This window comes from Ambystoma mexicanum, chromosome 7q, assembly GCF_040938575.1.
Source record: "Ambystoma mexicanum isolate Mex_15411 chromosome 7q, UKY_AmexF1_1, whole genome shotgun sequence".
Classification (NCBI taxonomy): domain Eukaryota; kingdom Metazoa; phylum Chordata; class Amphibia; order Caudata; family Ambystomatidae; genus Ambystoma; species Ambystoma mexicanum.
The window spans coordinates 692,105,119-692,127,666 of record NC_090941.1 but is presented as its reverse complement, the minus strand read 5'-3'; the positions used below and the strand labels follow the sequence as shown (position 1 = coordinate 692,127,666).

At 51.1% G+C, this 22,548-nt stretch overlaps 1 protein-coding gene across 5 annotated transcripts in view; it reads left to right on the top strand.

The window, feature by feature from the left end:
• The window catches only part of SGCG (sarcoglycan gamma), a 1,266,244-nt gene that overhangs the window by 571,853 nt on the left and 671,843 nt on the right, over positions 1-22,548 (top strand). The gene's annotated exons all lie outside the window — the stretch shown is intronic.

Below are 22,548 nucleotides of genomic sequence, written 5' to 3'. Positions count from 1 at the left end.
GTGTATTACAGGGGGACGCGTGAAGTAGAACACGCGATAGGCCAGGGAACGTGCATCACAGGGGTACGCGGGAATTATCACACGCGAACAGCCAGGGTGCGTGTATTACAGGGGTAGCGGGAAGTTCAACACGCGATGGGCCAGGGAACGTGTATTACAGGGGGACGCGTGAAGTAGAACACGCGATAGGCCAGGGAACGTGTATTACAGGGGTACGCGGGAATCATCACACGCGAACAGGCAGGGTGCGTGTATTACAGGGGTAGCGGGAAGTTCAACACGCGATTGGCCAGGGTACGTGTATCACAGGGGTGCGTGGGAATTATCACATGCGAATAGGCTGGGTGGGCCCCCACAGGTGTACCCTGTACACCCTCCCCGGCCCCTGCAGGCAGCCCACAAAACAGTGGACTACCCTGCACACCTGATCATGTCCCCCTGCACCCCCATCCACCAGGGGCACCCTCCACCAGGCCCCCACCCATGTCTCCCACCACCCCCACCCCCCAGCAGTGCAGGGGCACCTGCCATCAGGCCCCCATCCATGTCTCCCACCACCCCCAACCCCCATCCACCAGGGGCACCCTCCACCAGGCCCCCACCCATGTCTCCCACCACCCCCACCCACCAGCACTGTGGGGCACGTGGCCAGCAGGCAGTCAGGCAGCAGCCGATGGCAGGTGGGAGCGTGCTCAGGCTTCTTGGGGACTTAAATTTGGCCTCCTGGCCAGGAGCGTGGTCTTTCGTGTTAGAACGCGTGGACAGCCTGATAGGGAGTGATTTTGCACCTGAAAACCCCACACTCATCGCACGAAAACCCGTCACCAGCATATGTGCGTCAATAGTTACCTGCACGTGCAGTGTCAAAGCGTGTGATTGGTGAAAAGTGAGCGACACGCAGGAGTGTCGAAGCGCGTGATTGGTGAAAAAGGATCCACATGCAGGAGTGACAAAGCGTGTGATTGGTGAAAAGTGAGCGACACGCAGGAGTGTCGAAGCGCGTGATTGGTGAAAAAGGATCCACATGCAGGAGTGACAAAGCGTGTGATTGGTGAAAAGAGAGCTACACGCAGGAGTGCCAAAGCGTGTGATTGGTGAAAAGAGAGCTACACGCAGGAGTGCCAAAGCGTGTGATTGGTGAAAAGAGAGCTACACGCAGGAGTGCCAAAGCGTGTGATTGGTGAAAATGGGCCAAGCACGTACACGCCGTAAGTGACGATGTACGTGTGGGCCTGTATAAAAGGTAGTGTTGAACACAATTTCCTTGTACGTGCTTTTCGTGGAGAGCGAGTGGGTGAATTCTGTACTTCTTGTCGTTTCACACGCGATTTACTTCACGGCGTTTCCAGTTCGTACTCCCTGTTACCTCTGACAGCTCTTTTCTCTTTTTCCTCTTGTACTGGTTTTCCTGGGCCTGTTCCCTCAAACAGTGTCCCCTTCTACAGTTGTCCTGTCTCCTCAGACAGCGTACACCTCTTCTTTTGGCGGGGGTGTTGCCAACCAAAAGTGCTATTTTTTCACGCTCTTTTACCTGGCAGACGGTGAGTCACGCACGTATCTAACATCTGTGCCTGCCCCGTGTGTAGCCTACCCCTTCAGAGGTCAATCTAGGCCGCGTGTGACACGCATACGTTCATTGTGTTACTGGATGCCACAGCGTAGTGCAGGGTTTTCCATCAGCACACGTGGTCTAGGAGGGGTATTGTGCACGTTCCTTAACTTTTTTGGGGTGCCTGTGCGTTGCGTGACCCGTCATCTTTCCCCAGGGGTGTCATATAGCCTTGCCACTGCACTAGGGTACGAATACCATCTGGTACCCAACCCCTTTGACACCCAATTGCCCAGGACAATTGTGCACACCCACTCCCATACGCACAATACCATCAGTGCCATGGTTGGGAGGCGTGCAAGCCGTAAGGGTGGCAAAGGTGGCCGAGCCACACGTGGTGGCCGTGGAGGATCCAACAGGGGACGTGGTTGTGACTTGCAGGGCGCCCCTGTTCCCCCCAGTCTGGAGGAACAGTCAGGGACACCCATGCCCCCCCCCCCCCCAGTTGAGAGTCATGTGGCTGATACCAACCCTGATCAGCCCATGTCGGACCAGGCCATTGTGGCACCAGACCTGTCCGAGGGTGATTCCATCGCTGACATCCAGGTCAGCAGGTCCACTGCACGTGCACCGGTGCACATTGGTGTCATCAGGGCACGCGCATCTATGCCAGATAGGTCATCTGCTGGCCCCCGTAGCCAGGGTGTGGCTCAATCCACCCCACCTCTCATACACCCTGCCAAGACTGTGTCGGTCCTAGTTCATGCACCTCAGATCAGGCCTGACCCCATCCCACTACCCCCAATGCCTGCACCTACTCCCATGCTGAGTGGGCAATCACACACACCCAGTACAGAGTCCACCACGGCTCCTGCCCCTAGTGTCCACAGCGGCGTAGGACACTCTGGATCCCCACCCCCTTCCAAGCGCAAGAGGAAGAGTGCACGTCCGGCACAGGCTGATGCCCCAGACACGGCTGCACAGTCCGGCCCATCAAGGAAGCCAAGCTTCACAGACGCCGAACTTAATGCACTTGTTCAGTATGTGTCAGATCATGATAGGGAAATGGTCATCGTTGCAGGGTCCAAGACCACACATGCCAGACGCCAGGCACACTGGCAGACCATTGCTGACAGAATAAGTGCCCTTGGAGTAGTGAGGCGCACAGCTAGTGATTGCCAGAAGCGCTGGAATGACCTTAAGCGCAGGGCAAAGGATAAGCTGGCCTCAAGTCATGCCGCAACCTTGGTGACTGGAGGTGGGTCCCCAGCACAGGAAATAGAACTCACACCACACGAGTCCGTAGCTGGATCCTACGTCACCGAGGGACAACTCCAAGGTGTGGGAGACCTCCCTGATTACGAGGCATCATCCGGTGAGTGCACATGCATGTGTGTATTATCCATGTGCATGGTGTGTGTGTGAAGCATTCATGTTGGGTGCCTGTCAAGGGGGTGTGTGGCAGAGTTGATAGTGGCACCCATGTGCCTCATCCAGTATGTTCAGTGCAACACCATCTGGCCACAGCACTATCCCTACTGGCAACAGTGCACATATGGGCCAACACCATGGAAGTTGCCCTTGATTAGTAATTTTGTCACTACATTGTTGCTCATACTCCCCTGTCTATTCATCTGATGTCTTACATACCATTCCTCTCCTTTCCCCCAGCCATTCAAGTTTCATCTTCACATGCCTGACATGCAATGATACCACATGCTAATGCGTCCTCTGTATATAAATGCCTACCAACATGCAGTCATACTGTGGATGTAGCCTTGACATCCACCTCCTTCCTGGGTCCTTTGGTACCGTCTGGTTTCGAGCCCCATTCCCTCACACTCCATGCTGCTCTTCATGGTCTATCTTCCATGACTTCTACAGTTCAGACCATCGTGCCCTACGCACGACACCTGCTTGCCAAAAGTCAAATGAGGGCAGCCTGCCCTCCAATGCGACCCACCCTATTGCTGACCAGTGCATCTGAGCCTACTCTAAGCTAACTCTCACTGACATCTGCTCATACATGCCTTTGCCTGTCCCATAGACCCTTCACATGGTCCCTGTCCTCTCTCCTTGCTCCTCTTCCACCATCATAGGTGGGACCCGTTGGGGTGTACTCCTGGCCTCCTTCCAATCCTCAGATACCACTATTGATGTGCATGGTAATGGGAGCGTCTCAGTCCAAGGCCCTTAGGCCAACCTCAATCTCCTGCTACCCACATCTCATCAACTTCCTTACCTCTCCTGCTGTCCCCACTCCTCTCTCCTCATCAATCCTGCACTGCCTCCCTGCACCCTCCCATGAACCTTCTCCGCCTCCCACTCCAACTCCTACACATGCGGCACCTCTGATCTCTAGCACTCCCCGTAAGTCCTACAAGGCTGTCAACCTCCTCCACAATTACACTCCTTTCACTGCGGCTGCATCAGGCATTCCTCCGATAACTGTCACTTACATGAGGTTATGCACCTTGACATCCTTGGTCTCATGGAAACATGTCTGACGGCCAGCTCTGTCTGCATCCTTGACCCTCTCCTTGGCCCGCCACTACTGTGCAGGGGGGGTGTGCCCTTGGCTTCCCTGAGGGTATTCCTGCCACTGTCACACCTACTTAGACCTACTCCACTCTGGAATGGCTTGTGTGAGGTTTCTGTCCACCACACCTTGACATTCTCAAACAGTGCGTACTGTGTCTGGGAAAACTGGTCAAATGTACTACTTCCTTTCTGAGTGTCCTCACCTCTCCTCCTCACTCATGTCCCCAGACACAGAATTCCTCATCCTTGGTGCGGTACGCATCCACCTGCATGCCTGTTGACGCCCCCACGTGACCTTTCTGTGACCTCAGCAACTCCCTCTCACCCTCTAGACTCCCGTCTGTCCCTACTCATTCTGCAGGGCACACTCTTGATGCTCTGATCTCATCTGACTTTCCCCTCTCCGTCCATCTCTGCACTCCTCTCTCCTGGAGTGATCACATTCTCCTCTCCTCCCAGCTCACCCTCAACACCCCACAGGCAAAGCCACCCTCACCACTGTCACACACCTTCTTGGTATTCCGACCCATGAAGTGTGTGTCAGTCGAGGCTCATGCTGCCAAAATCTCCCCCCCATCCAGCTCCCCCTTAGGCTCACTCCCATCCTGACAGGGCCCACTCCATGCTCCACTCCATGTCAGGTACACTGGATGTCTTTGCCACGGTCATGACCACCTGTCTGAAGCCCCATGCCAATGCAGAGTCCTGGCATGACTCGGATCTTGGGAACCCAAACCACAGGTGCCGGGTGGCAGAGAGGGAATGTCCTGCATCATGGCCATCCTCTGGCAAACTGGCCTGCCACATGCTCCAAAGGCAATAGCGCCTCACCCTTCTCACCAAGATGAGATCCCCAATCCAAGGGCACATATCTGCGGCATGTGACAACTCTGCAGGACACATAGAAATCTGAAAGGACCTTGCCGAGCCAGAAGCAGTGTGTACCTCCCCTGTCCCCTCCGAGCCCACAGCACAGCATGATTGTCTCTGTACCCCTATAGGCCACCCCCCCAGCACTTGTCTGCGCCTAACACCATCTGCCCTTGACGTCAAGTCCTACTTACCTTGTACAGCACTTCCAGCCGCCACTCCCCCTTGCACTTCATTGTGCCACCCACCCCTGCACTTGCGTGACATGAATGACACCAGCACCAGTAGTATTGTTGACTGGCATCCCCTTCTGCCCCACCACCCCTCAGTGCTCCGCTGCACCTACAAACATTACTTGACCGGTGCTTCACGAATGCAAAATTATTCCGTTACAGGTGTTGGGGAGGTGGAATCACAATGTTTACTGCATTATGTTGATGTAGACAAGGCACTGTGCATCGTTGCCAATTTGGACTAGCAGATCCATGTACAACATGTATACTAATTGATGTGACGATGCAATGTCAGGACCAGAGTGGTTGAAATCCAAAAAAGTAGCCCTCCTCTCCCTCTTCACTTGGTGGCTATGTCACATGCCATGTGTGTGATGGCATGTGCCTTTGACATGGCAATCACCGCCCAATGTGTGATGGCAGTGCTAGGCATCAAGGTGAGCAGGCGTTGCTCTCCAATCAGTACATAGTATGCCCTGAGCCTCCCCTACAGACCCAGTGATGGTGAATGCATAGGAGGACTCCCAGTCATGTAGGACATGTGTCGTAGGACTACTGCCTATGTTGTTCATCAGCCCTTGTTGCATGCCATGGTGCTAATGCCTGTTTCCATTTTTCTCTTTCATGTCTTTGCAGGGGACGAAGCACTTGTTGATGCTGGGGATGTGGTGGTGGAGCCGTCCCAGGAGGGCAACCCGGGCCGACCTACCACAAGTGAGGGACGTGGTGTGTTTGTGGGTGAAAACCCACAAGTGCTGCAGGCCGTGCTGTCGAGGGGTGTCTCTGGGGGTTCCTCCCCCGAGCAGTATTCAGGTGTAGACTCGGAGGATGACACCTATGTGCAGTCGCAGGTGAGTGTTCTTGGGAGAGAATCTCCTCTGTCCGACCCACCTGCAGCCAGGCCATTGGCCTCAATGGGGATGTCAGTGTCGGCAGATCAGCCTCCGGTGGTTACGGATGCAGGGCCACACCACCCAATCTCTGATCCTGTTCCTGGGGCTGCAGATCAGAGAGGGAATGCAGTCCTGCAGCCTGAGGCCTTGCCGGCACAGCAAGGCGCAGTCCGCCTTGCCCCAGGCAGGTGTGGTGCCCGTCAACGTGGTGGCCGTATGCCACCTGGCAATACCGTATGGGAGCAATCCATCTACGGTATGGCCACCCAACAGGCAGCATCATCCGAGATGATTGCACAGGCCATGGATAGGGTGGCCACTTCCATTGTCCCCCCAGAAAGGCTGATGGAGCGACTGGAGCAGGCTACAGAGTCCATCTGCCAGGCACACAGGGAGGATATGTTGGCGTCCAACATGGACAGGCGGGCGGCACTGGCGACTCTGCGGGAATCACTTTCCATGGAGTCCCAGCGCCACAGGGAAGCCCTGAGGGAAGAACTCCGTCACCTCAGGTCGACCCTGTTAGAGCTTGAGGCTTCATCCCATAGAAGGACAGAGGAGCAGCTGGAGCGTCTGACACGGACGCTCTCGGCCGAGATGCAGGCAACTCGTGCGGAGGTCAGGTCATCCCGGGAGTTACTGCATGGGGACCTCCGCATGATTATAACCCAGAACCAGAACTACCAGACCCGCCTGCTTGCAGCCATGGAGGAGCAAACTCGTGCTTTGCGTGGGCTGCCTCCCATTGTCACACCATCTTCTGAGGCAGCTCCCCCACCTCCAGAGTCAGCTGCAGGGTCTGGGCAGAGCCATAGCGACTCATCTCCCACAACAGAGTAGCCGTGTGGGCCACGAGCCTATGGGGTGTTTTCCTTTCCCATGATCCACACAGGTGGATTGTGGCGTGCATCCTGTCCTCGGACCTCATAGGTGGCCCCCCCCCCCCGCCGGCCCTTTCATGGCCATTTTTTCTCTTTTTCATTTTTATTTTGCAAGAGTGTTGCCTTGTGTGGGTACCTGGGCATACACTGTATTGTGGCTGGGCACATGCAGGCTTGTCCTGAGTTTGGTTTCGATGCTTGGGTAGCAGACATCCACACCCCTCCTGCTTCCGTTTCCATGGGCTTGCAAAGGGTGTGCCCAAGTGACAGCAAATTACACGGTGACATTGGACTCCCATGAGCTGTTGGCCAGTCCATAGTCAATACTGTGTAGACATTCATAGTGTTCATTGTTGTTGCACCTAACTATGCATGATGGTATGATATGTGCCTCTACTTACATATGTTGCTCATGTTTTGCAGGTATTTCACACAGATCTTCACAAGGGCATACTCTCTGGAGTCACACTACATGTCGGTAGATGTGCACTGACACTTTTGCATGGCGCCATCACTGTACATCTGGACGGTGAGGACATACCAGCTGAATCAGGTAATGAGACTACCATTGATTACATGCAATGTGTCTTGTTTGGGTGGGCTTCAGGGTGGGTTGGTGTGTAATTTGATAGAAATTACTCTTACACAGGTGTGTAGTAGTGGCTCCAGGGCGGTTAGCTGCTCAAGTGCGGCTATGTTCCATTTGGGGCACTGCTATTTGTGACACTGGTGTCATGTTGTGATGGCCAGTTTGTTTGCTGTCACATACCATGACATGGTGTCCTCAGTGGCGGGACTGTGAAGGGAGTGGGTGACATGGCAATGTTGTCATGTAGTGAATCGCCTGTGGCAATGCATTTTAGATTGATGGAGTTGTGTCTTTGCGTTGTGATGCATAGCTGGTGTATGTGTAGCTAGGGGTGCACACATATTGACACTTCCATGTTAACAATCTCAGGCTGATGTGTATCTGACAGTTCATTGTCAAGTAATTTTCAGACATTGTCAGGTAGAGTCATCATTGATTGTCAGATGGTATGTGCCAGAGCAGTGTGCACTAGCCAGCACTGTGATTCCTAGGTGAAGAAGTTGGCCACCAGTTGCGTACGGGCTGCCTCCCCCCGTGCCCTTTCCCCTCCCATGCGCAGCGGGCGTGCATGTGGTTGTGGATGTGGGGGCACCACCATGTCCACGGGCAGGCCCCGGCGTGTTGCAACGTTGTGCAGGACACATGCTGCCACTATGATCCTGCACACTATTCGGGGAGCATATAACAGCTGCCCGCCAGAACGGTCAAGGGAGCGAAAGCGTGACTTGAGCACTCCGAATGTGCGCTCCACTATGCCCCGTGTAGCAATGTGGGCTGTGTTGTACCTTACCTGGGGTGGCGTGGTGGGGTTCCGGATTGGGGTCATCATGTGGGGGCTGATAGGGTAGGCACTGTCCCCTGCGGAGGTGTTGATGGGTATCATTAGTGGTGTTGTGTCATGACCCAGTATCTGACATGCATGCATGTGGAGTGGCATTCATGCTCACCAAGCAGCCATGTATCTCCATGCTGGCCAGCCTCTAGGTCCCGGCATAGGGTAGACATTCTGTAGATGAAGCTGTCGTGGGTGGACCCTGGATAGTTGGCATATACTGATGTGATGATTCCCTTGGCATTGCATACAACTTGGACGTTGATGGAATGCCAGTGCTTGCGGTTTCTATAGATGTGCTCTGTTGCCCTGGGTGGACGTAGAGCCACATGTGTGCAGTCAATTGCACCAAGCACTTTGGGGAATTGAGCCACACCATAGAATTCCTGGATGCACGTCCGCCTTTCTGCATGAGTCCTGGGGAGATATATGTGCCTGCGGACTGAAGGCCGTGCAGTGATGATGTTCAAGACCTGGTGTAGGCAGCGTGACTGCGTGGCCTGTGACACACCACCCACTATGGCACTTGTCCGCTGAAAGGATCCAGTGGCCAAGAAGTGCAGTACATTCAGGACCTTCTGCAGGGGGCTGAGTGCTTGGGAGCACAGGGTGGGTGATGTGAGGTCATCCTCCCACTCACTGACCAGGTCCAGTATGATGTGTGCTGGAAACCTGTACCTCCCATACACCTGGTCATCAGGCATCCCGAATAGGCTGGTTCTGGGTGTGAATATTCTGGCCCTGACTCTCCTCCTCATCCTCCTTTGGTAGCCCACTGCCACTGCTGCTAGGAACGGTATGTTCATCCTGGCATCTGGCTTGTTTATTGAAAAGTGCGCAAATTAATGCCTTGCGCGTGTAGTAGGCAGCGTGTGAGCCTCGCACCCCTGGAATCGAGTTCCCACTCCAATCGCGTGTGGAAATTCCCACGCTGCAGGCATACAGGTGCGCTGACGTACTTGCCTGTGTAAGTGGCCGCGCGCCCCTGAAATACACGTACATAGGCCAATGGCGTGTAAGCGCACTTTTGGGCAATTACACGCGATGAAATACACGTACATAGGCCAATGGCGTGTACGCGCACTTTTGGCCAATTACACGCGATGAAATACACGTACATAGGCCAATGGCGTGTACGCGCACTTTTGGCCAATTACACGCGATGACACTCTGACGTGCAGGATTTCCATGTGTGCTCCGTCTTCACGTGCTGAGTGGGGAACGCCCGTGCGGATCACGTCAGACGCGCTTACGCGATGAGGGACTCTGGTCCAATAGAATCGCGTATGCGTGCTGACGCACTTACGCGCTAAGGGCCTTTCCTCGGATTTCACGCTGACGTGCAGGAATTTCACGTGCCAAATCACTCCGTATCAAGCTGGCCACCCGAAAACACACGGAACACCACGCTCCTGCCCCGAAGGCCGAGTTACTGCCCCCCAAGTGCCCTGAGCAGCCTCCCACGTGCTATCTGCTGCTGCCTGCCTGCCTGCCTGCTGCCACCGTGCCCTGCCATTTGGTGCCTGCACATCAGCCATCTGCAGGGGTCCAGTTGCTGTGTCCACCCCTGCTGGAACTGAAGACTCCCAACTGGGATTACATCGCTCCACAGCCCAGCCCCAGGACCCAGTTGCCCACCCACACCTGCCTCTGGGGTTGCCATGTCGGGCACTTCTACATCTGGCACCAGTGGCAACCCCAGGCCAGAGGGGCAGAGGGGCACCAGCTTCACTGCCACCGAAGTTGGTGTCCTGGTGGAGCATGTCCTGGGGCAGTATGATGCCCTCTTTGGATCGTCCCGCGCCAGCAAGGAAGGACGGGAGAGGATCTGGGCCGACTGTGTGGTTGCCATCAACGCGGAGGGGGTGGCAACCCGCAACGTCTTGAAGATCAAGAAGCGCTGGGAGGACTTGAGGTCCAGGACCCTTGTGAAGGCCCGGCGCCTCGTGGAGGGGGGCCGGGGCCACATGAGTTCCATCCAGAAGAGGGTCCTGGAACGCGTACGCCCAGCGCTCCACGCCCAGATCCTTGAGAGGGAGACCCGTCTGGAGTTGAGCGGTAAGTGTCCAAGCATCACTGTGTGAGACAGGGCATGTTGCGGTGTGCTGGTTCTATGATACTTGCCTGTATGTGTGCCATGTGCCATGTATGCATGTATGTGTGCTGGGACATCATGGTAATGCATGTGCGACCAGTGATGTGTGACCCACATGGTTGTTGCATGTGTAGAAATGCGGCATGGGGAGCACTATGCAGATTTGGGACATGAGAGCATGCCAGTCTCTGTACCTGGACATGGATGGGGGTGAGGATGGGTGCTGATGCCAGGTACATATATGGTAGCCATGTCTGTGTGCCTGACCTGCATGTCTGTGACTTGTGCATGCCATGGATGCATGACTCATGTGTGTGACAATGCACAGATTCAGTGACGCACCCACCTTACCCTTGTTTTGCCTGTGTTTGGTGTGATTGTGGCCAGATGGATGTGACTGAGGTGTAGTGTGTGCATGTGATATGCATGAGCCATGATGCATGTGAGTTACATTTCATTGAATGTTTCAAGAGTCAATTGGACATGCATGGAAATGTGCATGGCATGCACCATGCCTGTTACTGTGTGTGTTTTGCCTGGACTGACCCATGTGTTGTGGAGGGACATGATGGAAGTGTACTTTGACAGGGGTGCTCATCTGCTATTGCTTCCTGTCTAGGGGACCATTGTACAGTAGCCTGATGCTTGTGTTCTTTGTCTCCCTCTACGCAGCGGCTAGTGAAGAAGAGGGCGGAGACGGCGCTGTGGAGCAAGGCGGCGGGGATGCCCCCACGGCTGCAGCGGAAGGGGTGGGTGAGCCCCCACAGGGGCCTGCTACGGCGGGAGACGGTGAGGAGCCATCCAGGTTGGTGGTTTGCACAGAGGAGGAGGAGGCCGACACTGGTGCACACATGGGCCCTGGTGGGAGCATCCCTGCTGGTGCAAGTGGTGCAGTCCAGGGCCAGGGGCAGGAGGCAGCACAGGTCACCGTGGAGGGGCCTGTGCATGTCGCTGTCCCTGACCCTGTGAGTGCACCACCATGCACCAGCAGGGATGCCCCGTCCCAGGCCCGTCCGCAGGTAGAGGGGATGTCCATGTCAACTGACTCCCCTCCACCTGCGGCCGTGGGAACCCCTGGCCGCGTGGAGCAGGTCCTGATTGGGGTCGCGATGCGCACGGCTGTGATTCGTGATGCCGTGCGTGCTTCCCGGGAGGAGCACGCACGTCATCACGAAGTGCACCGTGCCGACGTGGCCCAATTGGGATCGGCCATGTTCGGGGGGTTCCTGCATGTGTTGGCCAATCTGACGGCCCTCTCCTCCTCTGTGCAGGCTATCCACCAGTCGTTCTCCTTGCCGTCTTCCGGCCCAGATGCCACCATGGCCCCCTGTGGACCTGCCCCGACCAATGCAGCCAGCTCGGTGGGGATCCCATCCCTGCCGCAGTTGGGAGTCGGAGGTCCAGCAGGGGTGGACGACACAGCAAGTGGACCCCAGCAGATGGAAGATGTGCCGGCATCATCGGGCAGGGCACGTGCACGACGGCGTCGGTGGTTACCATCAGCCTGGATGCCGTCGTGCTGGCAGAGGCAGTGGCGTCGCAGGCAGCAGCGGGCTCGACGTGGGAGGCATCATGGCTCAGGGCCATCAAGATCGGAGGGGCAGGCATCGGCCGGAGGGCAGGGCAACCCTGGCATGGCGGTGTGTTCCGTGTGGGAGGAGTTTGGCCAGCGGATAGGTGCGGAGCGGCAGCGGGCGGAAGAGGAGCGGCTCGCCATGGCCAGGGCGGAGATCTCCATGCATCAGGCATTGAGGCGGGCTGAGTGCCTCGAGGAGGCTCGCAGGGAATTTGGAGAGCACATGGGGTTGTCCCTGCGAGACCTCGGGGCCAGGACTGAGTCCCACCTCCAGGACATTGACATGGAGTTCGAGGATGCCCTGGCCAGCATCACCAAGTGAGCCGCAGGACTAGCCCGCTGCCTTTGTATATAGTTTTTTAGTTAGTTAGTGCTAGGTTTCCTTTATTTAATTTTTTTTTTTTGGACCGCTTGGACAATGGCCACTTCTTTGTACATATTTTTTTAAATAGTTAGTATTAGGTTTAATTTGTGGTGTTGGGCTCATGGACCCTTGAACAATCCTGTAAATATAGTTATTTTTTGTGAGATAAATTTTTTTACTTTCATATTGGTCACACCATGTCGTAATGGTTTATCTTTCATTTCATTCTACATGTGTTTACTTTGGACAAAATCTATTCATTTTTCTATCCTTTGTTTTTTGGTTTCTCATTTTTGTTCCCGGACATGGACCTTTTATTTGCTTTACCAGATAGTTGTCAGAGTTTACTTTATTTTTATTTTTGAATACATTTTAATATTATCTTACACTTGTGTCATTTTTTCTTTGGTTTCTTACATGCCATGATATGGGTTTTGACATTGACTTGCACCCATTGTGTATGTGTGTGTGGCGGACATGTGTTCTTTTGCTTACTTGCCTTTGGGGTTGTGTCATGTGATTGCATTCACTATGTGGGTGCATGCAATCCTTGCCTGGGTGTTTGTGCTGGGTATGCTGGTCATTACTGCCATTATTGTGTATCGTCAGGACCAGGGGCCAGGGGGACATGGGTGGGGGCCTGGTGGAGGGTGCCCCAGGTGGATGGGGGGTTGGGGGTGGTGGGAGACATGGGTTGGCCATGGGTGGGGGCCTGCTGGCAGGTTGCCCACAGTGCTGGGGGTGGGGGTGGTGGGAGACATGGGTTGGCCATGGGTGGGGGCCTGCTGGCAGGTTGCCCACAGTGCTGGGGGTGGGGGTGGTGGGAGACATGAGCAGGTGTGCAGGGTAGTTCCCTGTGGTGTGTGCTGCCTGCAGGGGCCGTGGAGGGTGTACAGGTAATGCCTGGGAGCACACAGCCAAATCGCGTGTGCAACTTCCCGCTCACCCCTCAAATCCACGTTCCCTGCCATATCGCGTGTGGAACTTCCCGCGCGCCCCAGAAATCCACGTACCCGGCCATATCGCGTGTGCAACTTCCCGCGCACTCCTGCAATCCACGTACCCGGCCATTTCGCGTGTGCAACTTCCCGCGCACCCCTCGAATCCACGTTCCCTGCCATATCGCGTGTGGGACTTCCCGCGCGCCCCAGAAATCCACATACCCGGCCATATCGCGTGTGCAACTTCCCGCGCACCCCTCGAATCCACGTTCCCTGCCATATCGCGTGTGGGACTTCCCGCGCGCCCCTGAAATCCACGTACCCGGCGATTTCGCGTGTGCAACTTCCCGCGCACCCCTCGAATCCACGTTCCCTGCCATATCGCGTGTGGAACTTCCCGCGCGCCCCAGAAATCCACGTACCCGGCCATATCGCGTGTGGAACTTCCCGCGCGCCCCTGAAAACCACGTACCCGGCCATTTCGCGTGTGCAACTTCCCGCGCACTCCTGCAATCCACGTACCCGGCCATTTCGCGTGTGCAACTTCCAGCGCACTCCTGCAATCCACGTACCCGGCCATTTCGCGTGTGCAACTTCCAGCGCACTCCTGCAATCCACGTACCCGGCCATTTCGCGTGTGCAACTTCCAGCGCACTCCTGCAATCCACGTACCCGGCCATTTCGCGTGTGCAACTTCCCGCGCACTCCTGCAATCCACGTACCCGGCCATTTCGCGTGTGCAACTTCCCGCGCACTGCTGCAATCCACGTACCCGGCCATTTCGCGTGTGCAACTTCCAGCGCACTCCTGCAATCCACGTACCCGGCCATTTCGCGTGTGCAACTTCCCGCGCACTCCTGCAATCCACGTACCCGGCCATATCGCGTGTGCAACTTCCCGCGCACTCCTGCAATCCACGTACCCGGCCATTTCGCGTGTGCAACTTCCCGCGCACCCCTCGAATCCACGTTCCCTGCCATATCGCGTGTGGGACTTCCCGCGCGCCCCAGAAATCCACGTACCCGGCCATATCGCGTGTGCAACTTCCCGCGCACCCCTCGAATCCACGTTCCCTGCCATATCGCGTGTGGGACTTCCCGCGCGCCCCTGAAATCCACGTACCCGGCGATTTCGCGTGTGCAACTTCCCGCGCACCCCTCGAATCCACGTTCCCTGCCATATCGCGTGTGGAACTTCCCGCGCGCCCCAGAAATCCACGTACCCGGCCATATCGCGTGTGGAACTTCCCGCGCGCCCCTGAAAACCACGTACCCGGCCATTTCGCGTGTGCAACTTCCCGCGCACTCCTGCAATCCACGTACCCGGCCATTTCGCGTGTGCAACTTCCAGCGCACTCCTGCAATCCACGTACCCGGCCATTTCGCGTGTGCAACTTCCCGCGCACTGCTGCAATCCACGTACCCGGCCATTTCGCGTGTGCAACTTCCAGCGCACTCCTGCAATCCACGTACCCGGCCATTTCGCGTGTGCAACTTCCCGCGCACTCCTGCAATCCACGTACCCGGCCATTTCGCGTGTGCAACTTCCCGCGCACTCCTGCAATCCACGTACCCGGCCATTTCGCGTGTGCAACTTCCCGCGCACTCCTGCAATCCACGTACCCGGCCATTTCGCGTGTGCAACTTCCCGCGCACCCCTCGAATCCACGTTCCCTGCCATATCGCGTGTGGGACTTCCCGCGCGCCCCTGAAATCCACGTACCCGGCCATTTCGCGTGTGCAACTTCCCGCGCACCCCTCGAATCCACGTTCCCTGCCATATCGCGTGTGGGACTTCCCGCGCGCCCCTGAAATCCACGTACCCGGCGATTTCGCGTGTGCAACTTCCCGCGCACCCCTCGAATCCACGTTCCCTGCCATATCGCGTGTGGGACTTCCCGCGCGCCCCTGAAATCCACGTACCCGGCCATTTCGCGTGTGCAACTTCCCGCGCACCCCTCGAATCCACGTTCCCTGCCATATCGCGTGTGGAACTTCCCGCGCACCCCTGCAATCCACGTACCCGCCCATATCGCGTGTGGAACTTACCGCGCACCCCGGTATGCACGCACACGTTTATTTTTTCTCTCTGCGCGTGTCTGTGTTTGTGGGTACCCCTTTGTACGTCATTTGTCCAGGAGGGCAACAGTATTGTACATTGGTCATGTCTGTATATAGGTGCTATTTGTTGGCGCGCCTTTTAGCGCACATTTCTTGCAGGCGCAGACACGCTACCGCCTGCTTTCTTGTGGCGGTCGTGTTTGTGCCTGTTTGTGCCTGTGCGCTGCTTTGAGCGTGCGCTTTTTTGCCCTATTCTATTCCATGAATACGTGTTGTATGCGAGCGTGTGGGCGTTCCGCGCACTTGCCTCCTGAACTTTCCCCGTGCCGCCCACATTCTTCCCCATTCCGAGTGTTGTGCCCCATTTTATTCCCCATTCCGAGTGTCCCGCCCTGTGTTCCGCCTACTTTAGAGCTGTGCGCTGCGCTCGGAGTGATGGCGCAGTGGCCGTGGCGCACGACGTTGGTTGACCTGTGCGCCGGCCTGCGCCGCGCGTTTTTTCTGCGCACGTCCTCTGCTTTTCTTGCGCAGGGACTTCCATGAATCGACGTGCGCTGGTTTCCCTGCGCTTTGCGCTGATTTTCGGCGCAGCGCACGCATTGGCCCCTCTGCGCCGGGATTTTCGGCGCACATTTATTCCATGAATCGGGATTACAACTTGAAGTAACTATTCTTTTTACAAAGATTTGCCAAAATAATGGTTTTAATAAACAAATGCTCAAAGGAATTAGTCATTGAAGCACACAAAATCTTGCAAAGTAATTATGCTTAGTTAACCATGATATATGTACATTCAAGGTGGTTGGTTTGGAGCTCCTGTCCTCCTTAGGTACAGATACTTTTATCGATAATGAGCATTTCCATGAATAATTGAAATAGCGGATAATCCCATCCTGAAAAAATATAAGGTGTAAATGGAAGAAACACCTCAACTCCAAGGTCATCTACTCTCTTTTGCTGAGGGTGGCTCAAGATGTGTGTGAAATGCAAACATCTCTATCCGACCTCACCCTTAAGATCTCCCACTTGAAAGGAATAGTCAATAAGACTGATAATGATGCAGGAGCATTGGCCTCTGAAATTGCAGGAAGCTTTAGAGCCTATATTCTCTTGTTTGTCCTTTTTTGCATTTGATGGTTTATTGCAAACCTTTCATACAATCCTTTACCATTCATCAACATAGAAAGAATGAATCAATCTGAAACCAAATCACAACATTGGTGCAAAACACATTCAAATTAAAAGTCACTAAATAACTAACATACAATCCATTACATCATCAATTTGTGTTTGCATGGGCTTTGCCTTTTTGAGTGGCAACCTTTGGCGTTCTAAAACTTTCTCTATAAATTTGATCACTGTGAATATCATGGAGTAGTGTTCCCCAATCAAAAACAATTTCCACTACTCATCTATAGACCATGATCTATAATGCTCATCAACCTCACTCACGTATGTCTGTCTTGCAAATGCAAGCGTATTGCAATCTATTATCAGATGTTTTAGTGATTCAATTTTTCCAGTCACCTTACAAAATCTGCAAAAAGGGGTCATTTTGTCATTCAGACTCCTCACATGAGTATGTCCATTGTGGGCAACATGTTTAATCTTAACTGCATAAACAGATCACGGTATTCGGGGATAGAAATGTTTATGAGGTATCTTGGTAGTTGGTTCAGGCATCTTAATTCATGTGCCAAACTAAGGGGTAATTTATAAGATGATCTTTTATCTTGTGTATTCATCCAGTCTTGCCTTGTTAAGTATAAGTAATTCTTCATTTTACAAGGGTTAATTATTAAAACTTCACTGGATAACTCAAACTCTTTTAACCACCGACAGCACATACCTTTCCAAGTATCCACCAACCAGTCTTTTTTTATGATTTCCGCTATTTTGTAGAATTTCAAAGGGGAGAGGGGTCTCCGTCTCAATATAGCTGCGCTAGAGGCTTAGGGCTCTCCATTTAACCCTGGACTTTAGTGACTGAAGTCCCAATTCATATCCTATTAGGGATATCAGGAGCAATCTTGGTACTCGTGAACCTTTTTCCAGAAGTGACCCTCCATCACATCCCAGAATCCTGCAGGAATGTTCAGGGCTGTTTCTGCCCTGTAGATAATAATAGGGGCTGTTTTTTTTTAATTATTAAAGAAGGAAATAATTGGGATCAGTGTGAATTCCCAACAGTTTTTATGGATCACATGGCTTGGGAAGTCACTGAATACATTTCAATCAAATCGCTTTGGTCCAGGATCTCTCAATTACACTATATTTGATTAGAGCATCCAGGTAGTATAGAGTCAATGTTTTCCAGGACCCTCTTACCCATGGTCCAGACACATTTAGATTTATTTTTCTTTCATACATTTGAGAAGCTCATTATTTTGGATTTTTTATTGGTGACTCTAAAGTCATTTTTCTTCATATAAACCTCGAGGTGATCTAATCTCCTCTGTAGGCCAATTGGAGTTTGATCCATCAAGACCAAGTCATCCACGTATAACAACCACAGAATGACTTGGTCGTAGATTTTAGGAGAAAAGGCCCAAACCCCCAATGGAGACTGTTCCATGTCAGATAGATATAGAATAAACAGTGTCGCTGCCTGAGGACAGACCTGTTTTACTCCCCTGCCTGTGTTCATTGATTTGGTTACAGATCCTTCTGTGGACATTCTGATCTTAATCGTGGTTTGTAAATGAAAGACTTTAATTGCCTCAAGAAGATCAAGTGGACAGACTCATTTGGAATGCTTTGTCCACAATTTTTCTCGGTTGATGCTGTCAAATGCTTATTCTAAATCAATAAAGACAAGATGGATATTTTGCTTAGTTTTGTATGCCTTCAGCTTCAATATATTGATTATGAACAAGTTCAGATTTGTTCCAATACCCTTAATGAATCCTGTTTGTCTTTTTTTTGCCAAAGAGGCTTGAGACTAAAGCCTATCTTTTTAGATGACTTAGAAGAATAGAGGCAAAGATCTTACCAACAGTATTCAAGAGGGCGATAGGCCTGCAGTTTTTTTGATTGTCACTATTGCCCTTCTTGAATATTGGTATGATCAGAGCAGCCTTCCAAGACTGAGGGATAGCTCTTGCTTTGAGAATTAAATTAAAAGCAATAAACAAAAATCAGCCCAATCCTCTGGATTTTGTATAATGACATAATTATTCAGTCTGTCAGGGCCTGTGCATGAGAAGAATTTAGCTTTTTACTTTAACATAATATATAATCTCGATCAAAATGTATAGACCACGGCGAGTCTGTCTTTAATTCAGATGTTAAAGTTTTATTTGAGAGACATGGATAAAGGTTAGAAAAGTATTCAACCCATGCTTTCTCGCTGACTGCTGAAATGACATTGGCTAACTGAAAAGTTGCACTTTTATTAAGTAATGCCCATAAATCACGTGTGTTCTTGTTTGCCATAACTGTCGATATTTTTTCAGCATCAGCTTGATAGCATTGTGCTTTTGAGGATAACAACCAGTTCTTATACTGTTGTTTCCCTTTATTCTTGAGAGTTATCTTGTCACCAATATGTAGATGATCTATGTGGGCTTAAGTAATGGAGTCTCTTAGTGGCCTGTGTCAGGCCTGCCATTCGCTTCGTTTGAAAATCAAGTAGGACACTGGTATAGTCAAGCCCAGTTTTCCCTGTATCCAATAGGGATGTATAGTTGAGAAAGATCTTTGGCACATCAATTGGTAATATTGTAAGCCGATTGCCCCCTTGATTTACACAAATCTTTCAGTTTTCGAGATGTTATTCGATTGCAAGACAACAAAAGACAATTTAAGAAGATGATGGCCACTACATACCATATGTATTATGTTCAAGGTTTTTAACCATTTAAGAAGGTCGCAAGATGAGAAATAATGGTTGAGGCCGGCCTCTTGAGAACCACAGAACCAAGAAGCACTGCCCGGAATATCATCTCTCATCTGGCCATTCAACATATGTATATCACGTTCTTCCAATTCAGAAATCCAAAGCCTTGCTCTTTTGGACAAGGAGGTCCAAGGTAGAATTAATCAACTCTTGTCCATGCAGTTCATGTTCAAGTCTCCTCAACGCAATATATATGGATTATTCAAATCCAAATGCATCTTATCAATGAAAGTTATAATTGTCCCGACTAAGGCATTATCATTAAAATCCACTGGGTTCCAATAGAGGTTAAACAGAACAATTAGTATTTGGGTGATGGCAGAAGCCAGATCCCAGCTTAAGATCATCATTTGTATAAAAGTGTTTGGTTTATTATTTCCACAATTTTGAAGTTACTCCCGTGCTTTATCAAAGTCAGAAGGCCTGATGATGGTCTCCCGGCTGATCGAGTTATTGCTGAATTCAAACTCACTCTGAAACCATCACAGATTCGTTTAGAAACTCACCATGTCTCTTGAAAACACAAAATATCATAAGTGGTGGGATTCCAAGTATCCTCATTAAAGAGCTGCTTAAAGCCTCTCGAGTTCCAGCAGCCTATGCATAAGGAAAGCTGTACTTTTCAACCTTGTTGTTACTTTCTTTTCTTGTGTGCCAGAGTTCCAGCCAACCAAGACCAATCAACCTCAGAAGGTGTAGAATCCATTTTCAAGTGACGTTAACTTTTCTCTCTGTGAGGCATTAGAATAGACAATTGTTATTTTGAAATAGCTCATTGTCTATTGGCAGCTGAGGAAGAACTGGATCAATTGTCCTTAAATTATTTTTTATCTACAAACCGATCTTGATGTTCCATTTGGGGGTCTTTCAATGATGTATTCTTAATTGCAGGGCCCGAGGAACTAGAAGACCGAGAAGTGAGTTGAGCTTCTTCAGATAGATCAAAACCTAGAGGCAAAAAGTCTGCAGAAGCCTCTAGTAAAGATCCTCTCACAAGAGATGAATACACATGGAGAATTACCCATCCAGTCTGGATTCATTAACACATTCCACAATCTTATGTCATCTTTGCTGAGGAATCTCAGTTTTGGTGAGCAATGGAGTCATTTTAAGATATTTTTTCTGTTCTTGATTAAACTGTCAGAATCAGAAACCAACCTCTAAATTACAACTTGATTCTTAGAAGATGTAACTTTTCTAGGTACATTTTTGATGTTGGTTACCTGAGATTGCCTTTTATTAAAGAGGTTCATGGAAGGGTGTTTGTCCACAGCTTCAAGCTTATTTAGAGATAAAATTCTCTTTTGTTGTAGAGTCTAAAAAGGAATTATCTCTCTAACACTAGTGTTATTACACATACCAGTCCCAGTATTACTCGTTAGAGTGATGGAATGTTGTCACAAAGAATATCATGGACTTCCTAAGTTATGTTTGCTTGAAACCCTCATGATCAGAGACATCAGCATGGGAATATGTGGAAATATCCATCAAGAGACATGTATCTTGATCTAACATAGTATCGATCATAATGGATTGGCTACAGGAGCCATGAGAGATATTCTCTTTTAAGCTTGTTTTTACAACATTCCTTTCCGGAGCCTGAGGGTGAGGTAGTGTTATATTTCAAAGAAACGATCTGGCTCCCATTTGATCTAGATTTCTTAGTGGTCAGTAGATTTTTTGTTTTCATTTTTACTGAATCTGTGTTTGCTTTTGTCAGGGGATTCATCCTTTGTCAAAGATGGCAAATGACTTTCTTATCAGTTCTTTAGAGGTACTACACCGATCATTAAGTGGTTTGAATACTAGTATCACACGTGAATTAGCATGATCTGTCAGATGTATTAGCGACTATGGATTAGAATTAAGCTGCGAGTCGCAGTGAATATTCAGCGGCAGCAAAAGAGCTTGTTCATTGATGATAAGATTGCCACTTGTCACATTCATCAGAATAGGATCCTGTGTCCCTGGGGTCAATCTGTCAGCAAGCGTACGATCAGACCTAGGCCTCATAGTCTCATTGTTCCTAGTCGTTGGGACATGTGGAAGTGTGGTAGAATTAGAAGATTTCGCCATTGTAATTGGGCTATGCACATTCCTTGCTTTACAAGAGTATTTCGCCCATTTAAAGATCTCTCAAATCACAGACATTAGTGTGGTTTTGTCGGCTTCCTCTCCTCTGGCTAGGTCGAATGAACCTGATTGGCACTGAGCTGACAATTCTGCTTCCTTTTTTAGCCTGGATTGCATAAATTCAAAAAGGACTCGCAGAATATCAGCTTAGAGTGAATCATGGCTACTAAGGTGGCCTGATCTCTCATTGTTAAGGTTTATATTTTCCTAAAAGTTCATGTAGGGATTAAGCCCCACAGTCAAGGCTGCAGACATCATATTTTGTAAGTGTGCGAAATCCACGGATTGTGTTAGTGGGACTTGATATTCCCGCTGTGAATATCTTCTCGTGTTGGAGGAATAAAGTCATGAGTTGTGTAAGTAAGGCGTGGTATCAAAGTAAGACAGACACAAGTGATCACAGTTCAATGGTGTTTATTAAACTGTAAAAATTGATGAGATAAACACCTAATCTAAACCTAAATCTAAAATGGGAGGAAACTACAACCAGCAAATGATAATAATTATGTCCTAGTGGAATCTAATCAAATAAAAAGGGCCTATAGAAAGAAAAACCATTGCCAATCCTTACTGCTATGCTACAAAAGAGTGTGGGATAATGTTCACACAATTATAAGTCAGGATGTTAAGGTTGGGGTCTCCTTTCCTCACATTCTTGGCACGGGACAAGGTGGGACACTCGAGCAGAGCACACTTCTGAGCTTCTCCTGCATGGGGTTACAGTTCCTTTCAGCAATATCAGGAGCATCTGTGCTCAAGTCTCTTTCGAGTTATCCAAAAAGTCTCTTGCTTCAGAGGGCTTGATTAATTAAACAAACACACAGTACCTTCTGTCCAGACAGTTTGTAGGGTGGCTTTGTTTTACCCGGGATCACCCTCCGTCAGGCTCTGATTACCTTTTTACAATTCCGTCAAACAAAATGTTCTTTCTCAAACATTCCCATATGTTTATTTGCTCTTGACCCGAAAGCCCACTCAGATGGACTCCGATCCTTCTCTCAACGTTAGCCTCCCTCAGTCGAGTTCAGACCAATCACTCACTGTGGACATCCCTCAGTCGGGTTCACGCTTGTTGTCACAATGGTCACGGGTG